Source organism: Silene latifolia, chromosome 2, assembly GCF_048544455.1.
Source record: "Silene latifolia isolate original U9 population chromosome 2, ASM4854445v1, whole genome shotgun sequence".
Taxonomy (NCBI): domain Eukaryota; kingdom Viridiplantae; phylum Streptophyta; class Magnoliopsida; order Caryophyllales; family Caryophyllaceae; genus Silene; species Silene latifolia.
In genome coordinates, this window is record NC_133527.1 from 1,999,699 (window position 1) to 2,008,396 (window position 8,698).

At 48.3% G+C, this 8,698-nt stretch overlaps 1 long non-coding RNA gene across 1 annotated transcript; it reads right to left on the reverse strand.

Annotated features, from left to right (window-relative positions):
* Positions 1 to 6,856: 6,856 nt before the first annotated feature.
* Positions 6,857 to 8,447, reverse strand: LOC141642002 (uncharacterized). Its single transcript, XR_012543150.1, has 2 exons — positions 8,109 to 8,447; positions 6,857 to 7,500 (listed from the first exon to the last, which is right to left on the reverse strand). It is a non-coding gene; the product is annotated as an uncharacterized LOC141642002 (long non-coding RNA).
* Positions 8,448 to 8,698: the final 251 nt, after the last annotated feature.

Genomic DNA, 8,698 nt, shown 5'->3' on the forward strand with positions numbered 1-8,698 from the left:
CGTCCGTAACTGTGTAGGCATATTGACCGCTAGATTTGCGTCTCGGTGCGGCGAGTATACGTCTCTCTTTTAGCGTATCGGCCGTCGTGTTCCCCGTCGCTCTCGGTTTTGACCGAGGTAATCGGGGTTGCGGCTTCGATAGCGTTTCTTTCCTCGTCTGGTGGCAAATTTCGGAGGAGGACAGACACTTCGATGGAGAACTTGGGCGCTTCATTTATATGTTATGATTGTGCGTTGGGGTGTCCACAATGGGTTTGGATACCTCCGCCGCTATACAAAGTATTTTCTCAAGTTGTCGGTGTTCCAATGGCTCATCAAGGGCACACCTCCCATGTCTGTCGGCCCGGTATGTACCCGCCTCATCTCCTCAACCACTCTGTAGGGACCTTCCCGATTGGCCGTCGCTTTGCCGTGAATATTTCCTTTGTTGGTGGCCGCTGACTTCCTTAGGACTAGGTCTCCTATTTTTAAGTCCCTTTTGTGGACTCTTCGGTTGTAGGCTCTCTTCATCCGGTTCTGATATACGGCCAAGTTCAGGCGTGCTGTGTCGCGGCTTTCTTCGACCAGGTCCAGGGAAGCCCTTAGGCCTTCCTCGTTTTCAATTGGGTCGAAGGTGGTCGTTCTGAATGTCGGCACTGTTGCTTCGATCGGCAGGACTGCTTCGGAGCCGTAGACTAGGTGGAAGGGGGTGTATCCGTTGCTTCTTTTTCGTGGTTCGAAGGGACCACAAGACGCCGGTAGTTCATCGGCCCACCTTCCCTTAAGGTCTTCGACCGTCTTCTTCAAGCCGTTGAGGATGGTTTTGTTGGCGCCTCCGCCGCCGTTACTCGTGGATGGCGGACGGAGGAGTACGCAAACTTGATGCCCGCTCCTCTAACCGATTCATTATCGTCGCTCCAAAATTCTCGACCGTGGTCAAATACCATAACTTGGGGCAATCCGGCGGGTTATAACGTTTTCCCAGTTACCTTTCGACGGCTGCTTTGTGGTCTTTGGCTGGCATCGCTACGGCCTCAACCCATTTGGTGAAGTAGTCAACGGCGACGATTAAGAATTTCCTTCCTCCCGAGGGTCGTTGGGAACGGTCCTAGCATGTCCATCCCCCATTGCGCGAAGGGAAGGGGACTAAGCACCTACTGTAAGTCTCTGGAGGGAGCGTGTATCACGGGCGTGCATCCGACGGTTCGTGCACTTCTTGGTCTTCGTTACGGAATCTTGAAGCATGGTGGGCCGGAAGTAGCCGGCTCGGAGAGCTTTGTGGGCTAGTGTTCTTGCCCCCATGTGATGTCCACAGATGCCCTCGTGAATTTACGTCGATATTAGTTCTGCGTCGTACGGACCGACACACTTCAAGAGTGGTCTTATTACGGATCTCCTATACGACTCCCCTTCGAATACCAGGTACCTTGCGGCGATCCTTTTTATTTTGGCCGAGGGATTGCGGCCCTCCCAAGAATTCACCCGTAAGCTTGTATCTCATTATAGGGGTCATCCACGTTGTCTCGGTCTCTACGTTACCCACCATGCCGACGGTCTCGGTGATGCTTTTCGCATTCCGATATCTACCAAAGACGGTTCGGTGACATTCTTGATGGTTGAGTGGCGTTTAGAGAGAGCGTCGGCCCGGTTGTTTTCGGATCCGGGAACACACTTTGGATTTGGAAGGATTTCAATTTTGCTACGTCGGCTTTTACCCTCTCCAGGTACCTTACCATTCCGTCGTCCCGAGCCTCATACTCCCCTCGATTTGGTTGGTAACCAACAACAGTCGATCTTGAACACGATGTGTTCCGCTCCGCGACCCTAGCTAGCTCGACTCCGGTTATCACCGCCTCGTATTCGGACTCATTGTTCGAGGCCGAGAAGGTGAATTTCGGGCGTACTCAAACTCGTCCCCGTTTGGGCCGATGATAAGGATGCCGCTCCCGAGCTATTCGTCGTGGAGGAGCCGTCGGTGTAGACCTCCCATATGCCGGGGTTTGGCTCTTCTCGATATGTGCACTCGGCCAGGAAATCTGCGAGCGCTTGCCCCTTTATCGAAGGCCTTGGTTTGTCTTGAATGCCGAAGCCGGAAAGTTCCACGCCCATTTGATGAGCTCCGCTTGGATTGCTCGAATTTTTCCAAGGCTTTCTCCAACTACCGATCGGTCGGGGACCGTCACGGGGTGTGCGTCGAAGTAGGGTTTTAACTTCCTTGTGGCAATGACAACGGCAAAGGCTGCTTTTTCAATTAGTGGGTAATTTTTCTCGGCGGGCAACAAAGTGTATGGTCGACGAAGTAGATTGGGTGTTCTTTTTTGTCTTCTTCCCGATGATCACGGCGGCCGACCGTGGGCCGATGTAATCGCTATGTATAGGTATAGCGTCTCCCCGATGATCGGCACAGACGAGTTGGGAGAGTCTGAAGGTGAGCTTTTAGTTGTTTGAAAGCCGTGCTCTGTTCTTCCCCCACCAAGTCTTTATTTCCTTTTAACACCTTGAAGAATGGGGTGCTCTTGTCGGTGACCGGAGATGAAACGGGCGAGAGCCGCCATCCTCCCGGTCAAGATCATAACCTCTTTTCGATTCCTTGGTTCCGGCGGTCTAGGATTGCTCGGACTTTGTCCTGGTTGGCATCTATGCCTCGCACATCGACAAGTACACCAAGAAATTTACCTGCCCGGACACCGAAGTTGCATTTCATCGGGTTGAGCTTCATCTTGTATTTCCTTAGCGAACAAAATGTTTCGTGTAAATCGGCCAGATGCTCGTTGTCGGATTTGCTTTTTACAATAGCATCGTCGACGTAAGCCTCAATGTTTCGCCCTTTTTGGTTTTGGAACACTTTGTCCACCAACCTCGTGTACGTTGCTCCGGCGTTCTTCAAACCAAACGGCATCATTTTGTACATGTATGTGCCGTTGGCGGTGATAAATGCACATTTAGGCATGTCTTCTTCGGCCATAAACACTTGGTGATATCCCGAGAAGGCGTCCGATGGGCTCGGCATGGTGTGTAGCCCGCCGTGGCGTCGATCAAACTATCTATTCGAGGCAAGGGATAACAATCTTTGGGGCATGCTTTATTAAGGTTTGTAAAGTCCACACACATTCTCCATGCCCCCGATGACTTCTTCACCATTACAACGTTGGCTAACCACTCGGGATAGGTACAAGGCATGATAAAACCTGCCTCTAGTAATTTATCTACTTCGGCTTTGATGGCGTCGTCCTTCTCGGCGGAGGAGTTCCTCATTCTTTGCTTGATCGGGCGGCGGCGGGGAGCACGTTCGGCTTGTGAACAATCACCTCCCGCTCACGCCCGGCATTTCGGCCGCCGAGTATGCGAAAACATCTTTATTTTTCCTCGGCGGATCCGGAGGTCGGTTCAATTTTGGTTCCGAGTTGACACCGATGGTTATGGTGCGGCTGGGTCAATCTCTACCTCCTCGGTCTCGCTTCTTCGACCATGCCGATGGTCCGTCGTTCCGGATCCGGGGTGTCTCGATCCCGAAGGTTTTTAGTTCGAAGCGACGGCTCTCACCCTCACCGGATACCGATTGCCCCATAGTCCTGGGCTTCGCACTCGCCCTTGATCTGGTTGGTCACTAAAAGTGAGTCCGTCATCACTACGATACGCTCCGCTCCGTGGCTTTAGCTAGCTTAACTCCGGTTATTACCGCCTCGTATTTGGATTCACTTTGCTCGAGGCCAATGAGGTAAGCTTCGGGCGTGCTCAAACACGTCTCCGTTTGGGGCGATAATAACGATGTCGCCCTTCGAGCTATTAGCGTGAACCTCCCATAAATCGGGGTCTTCGTTTTTCGAGGTGAGCTTCGCGCTTCCCCGGTCCGAGACATATATCGGTGTTAGGGCCCCGATGGATACCACAAATCGATCTCGCTCAAAGTGATCCGGCCTACGAGAACGTTGTGGGCGGACACGCCGTCGATGACTATGAATTCGGACATAACGCTTTTGGTCGTATTCCCCTCGCCAAACTTCACCTGAATCTAACCGACCCCGGGGTACCGAGGCGATCGTCCCCGAAAAGGCCGTACAATGGGTCGGTGCGGGGGTTCGAGATCTTCGATCCTCAGTCCGAGGCCGAGAAAGCATTCTCTGTACATAACGTTTGTGTAGGCGCCCGTGTCAACCAGGCATCGCTTCACCAAATGGTTGGCTATGTCCAGCGGACTCGTAAGTGGTGAAATTGCTATGAAAAGCGGCGACTCCATCGTAATCTGCTTGTCCAATGGTCATGTCCGGGATCTTTGGAAGCGGGGTTCTTGTGTTGGGCACAAAGTTGATGGCCGGATGAGGCTCATCCCGGGGCCTTTTGTGCTCATGAGCGGACCCGCCGCTTTTCTTTGTCTCGATGACGACGTTGACTACTCCTAACCGCTCGGTGGACTTGTTGCTCGATCCGCCGGTGTCTGGTTTTCGGCCTTTCGCAACATATTTGCCGAGGCTCCCCTTTCGGATCAATTCCTCAATGGCATCCTTCGGTGTCGGCAATCGTTGGTAAGGTGTCCTGGTGTGGCGTGGTACTTGCGATCGGCTCGTGTCACCGTCACTCCTCGGCCTAGGGGGTCTCTCCCATTTCGGCCCTCGTTCTTACTCAAAGCGAAAACTTCGGCGGTGATATAACCGAGGGGTGTGATTTTCGATCTTGTTTTTGTAGTACGTTCCCGAGCTCCCCGGTATCCGCCGGCCGTGTTTCCGAGCGAGCTTGTCTCCGACCGTGTCCTATCATTCTTACGGCGTCTTTCATCGGACCGTGACTGTTGTTGCCACGGCGTCTTTCCCCGGGCGCTCGGCTTGGCTGGGCCTACCCGAGCCTTGTGATAGTCTTCTACTTTGATGGCCTGGTCGGCCAACTTCCCGGCGGCGTCCATGCTCGGCCTCCGCACTTGATGAGCTCATTTTTAAATCTCCCTTCGGGAGGCCCTTCATCGGCGCAAGGCCGCCACTCGGATTGATTTCTCGAATCTGCTGGACCTTTTCGTCAAACCTCTTCACGTAGCTCCGGAGAGACTCGCCCCCCCCGTCGGATAGTCGGGAGGTCGGATGTCTCTACGGCCCTTCTCTTGTTGCGAGTCTTGGGCTAGGAAAGCGCCCTTTAGGTCGGCGTAATAGTACACCGAGCCGTCGGGAAGCCCTTTGTACCAACTCGAGCCATCCCATGCAAAGTTGTTGGGAAGATTCGACACTGCCTCGTCGGGTGCTCCCATCCCATACCGACATGTAAGACTCGAAAGCCTCGGCGTGGTCGATCGGGTCACCATCTCCCTTGTATGACGAGGGTGGCGGCTTGAGTTTGTTCGGCACCGGACTTCTAGGACGTAGGCGTTGAGGGGTCATCTAACCATGTGTCGAACGACACGCGGCGATCGGCTCCTTGCGTCCCCTAACCTCGGCTTCTTCCCACGTGACGGGAGGGGCTCCTTCTTCGACTCGGGCTTCTTCTCCAACTCTGCTGAGTTGGACTTCTCTGGCTCCTCCGGGGTGAGCCTCGTTCGTGTGGCGGGGACGCTGTCCTCCCACGAGTGCGGGAAGGACTTAGGTCTGCCGCGCCCACTTTGGGCTCCCCCGGCGTCTTGACTGGGTCGGCTTCTCCTAGTGCTCCGTTCAAATTTTTCGGAGTCACATTTTGGGCCCTGGTCTCCCGGACGATTTCCGCCGCTCTTGTCGGCGTGACAGTGTGAGCGGGCGTATTACTAATTAGGTCCAGGAGCATTTTCAGCTTTGCTACGTCAACCATATGTCCCATGATGGTGACCTGGTTGGCTGGCAGCGGCGTGTCGGGTATTGGTGGCATCCCGAACTCCGGTTGGATTACACCGCCGGTGGCGGCCAGTATGACTCAAATTGTTGAAAGTATCATCTTGGTAAAATGCGGTTTCGTCGATTCTGATTGCATCTTGTTGTTTCGACATTTTCTTAGCTTTTTGGGTGGGTTCTTGTTGGTTTTTTTTTTTTTTTTTTTTTTTTTTTTTTTTTTTTTTTTTTGGGAATGAATGTGACTAGCTTCTAGTGTCGTCCCCACAGACGGCGCCAATTGTTCCGGGTGTAATTCCAGAGCAAGTATCGTTACCACCCGTGGCTTGTAGAGTAATGTCTTTGGTTGGATTCTTCTTGCCTTATCGTTCCTCTCGGCCTCTCTGCAACAATGAACGCGAGGGCTTGGCTTTGTGCCAAGCGTCTTTCACTCCGACGCTCAAGTCGAAACTCAAAGGATTAAGTTGTGTTGCTTGGCTAGGTATGTATTGTAGAGAGATGAGGAGATATTACTGGATGAATAGTGTATTTAGGTTAAGTTGTGGGATCCTTTCCTCAATGAAGGTTGAGGAGTATATATAGGCTTTCACCTTTTGTCACGTAGTGACCAAGTGGCCAAGTGGTGATCGGTGGAAAGACCGTTCTACCCTCGGCCGATGGACCTACGGCAGGTCGGCCGAGGGTCTTGGATGTGAGTACGCGGATATGTGCCCCGGTGTGCGGGTTGCCATGCCGATACCCTGCTAGCGGTAGTAGATGGGGGTCGATCGGCTAGGCGGTCTAAGTCGTTGACTTGCTGTGGATATCTTTGACCTCGTTCAATATGTTGACTTGGTCAGCGGTGCAGAATATGCCCCATCACTAATACAAAGGATTCTAATTACTATAAATTAGCAACTAACCACTAGGAATTAGCTAACAAACATACACTAGATACTAGGCATACAACAAACAGAATATTTGACATATTCTAATATGTTTTAACTTCAAACAGGTTAAGTAGTATGGAAAAAAAAAAAGAAAAAAAAAAACAGGATGCATAGGGTAAAACAACGGATTTATCTTATATGTACAGATAAGATGATACTTAACCCATCTTTAAAATCAATCTGGCTTAACTGGAGACTTAATGATTAATTAATATATTTTCACAAATAAATTAATAAATAAAACAAGTAAACAGCTTAATTAAAATAGTACAACTACTCCTAATCTTAAACCTAGCTAGTAGCTAGCTAGCTATGTACCCTAGGAAAACAAATGACAAGGTTTTTATTTCTTGACTTGCCAAACTTACTTGACTTGCAATAACCCATCAATATCATGCTTTTTGTAGTACCTGTACCGAGACTCGGTACCACCAGATGACGTGTCTCATTTCTGATTATTAACTTTTAATTAGTCAATCATACATGCCTGGAAATCCTTGATAAAAATCAATCATTTGCCCTTTATTATCTTCATAATCATCCAAGGACCCAAAATAATCAAGACTCATTTCAGACGGTACCGGTCCATGACGATAGTCGTCCGTTTTCAGTTGATAATCATCCATCGTCGATATCTCCTGTTGAACCTCATCATTATGATGAACCCCACCATGGCTACTATATGTGCTAGGCCCCACATCTAGGGCTGAATTGTTGTTGCTGCTGCTGTAACTACTGTTACCTTCGGTCCACTCGGTCGCATCGCGGCCAGTGAGTCCTTGGACCAGGGCTTGAAACTCGTCAGCATTTACCTACAAATTAAACTTCCCTACATAAGTATATGTTTATTTCAAAAATCTAACAATACTATTAAATTTTTAATATGTATGTACCCGTCATTTAATTACCTTTGATTAAAACTCCAATCGTAAAAAAATACTTCTTATTCACGGTTTTCTTCCCTATTTCCTAAAACGGATTATTCAGGGTTTTTTTTCCCTTTTGTTATTTTAGAAACTTTTACTCTTATTTTATTACTCCCTCTCTCCTATCACCAAACCCACCCAACTCTTTTACCCATATTTTATTACTTTTCTTAATATTTTGGCCCCACAATTCCTTATTTAACTCCTAATTATTCATCCCTCACTCCTATCACCAACCCCACCCCACCCAAATTTTTTACTCTTATTTTATTCCTCACCTTAATACCATGCCCACAAATAAAGAGAAGAAAACCTTGAATAGGAGGGAGTAAAAGAAAAAAGTAAACAGAACCGAGTTAGTATCACTCATTTTGATACTAATACTCTCTCTCTCATTCAACAGATTCTTTACATTTTATTAAAATACTCCTCTCATAAAAGAAAAGAAAAAAAAAACGTAAAGAACCTGTTGAAAGGGAGGGAGTACTATTTACCTTAAACTTCACCGGGTTCGATATGTAGACAACCTTGAGAGGCTTATTTTGATTGCTAATATTATCCTTATTCTTGTCGGTTTTATTTTTTGAAAATCTTTTGGAAGATTTGTTCTTGGTAGCAATTTGTTTGGACATTTTTGGTGCAATATTTGAGATGATTACACTAGGGTTTTGGCCAATTTCTGATGACATTTTTTATTGTTTTTGTTGTTCTTGGTAGGTGATGAATAAATAAATGAATAAATATAACTTGTAAGATATGAAGTTTGATAAATTTATGTAATATTTGTGGAGGAAAGGAAAGGAAGTATGAGGATATTTATATATAGTGTCGGTGAGATTGGTATTTTGGGAAAGAATATTATTATATTATATTGTATTTATGAAAATATTATAATTATGAAAATGGATAATAAAACAAAAATGAGAGAGGGGGAGATAAGGTGCGTGCTGTATGTGGGAAGTTGACATGATAGAAAAAGATCGACGTATAGTGAAAAGGAAAGGTGTGTAGTAACGGGAAATGAAGGGAATTTAAGTCATACGCCAACCATCGTTAAATCTCTTAAATTAAACATTGCGCGTGG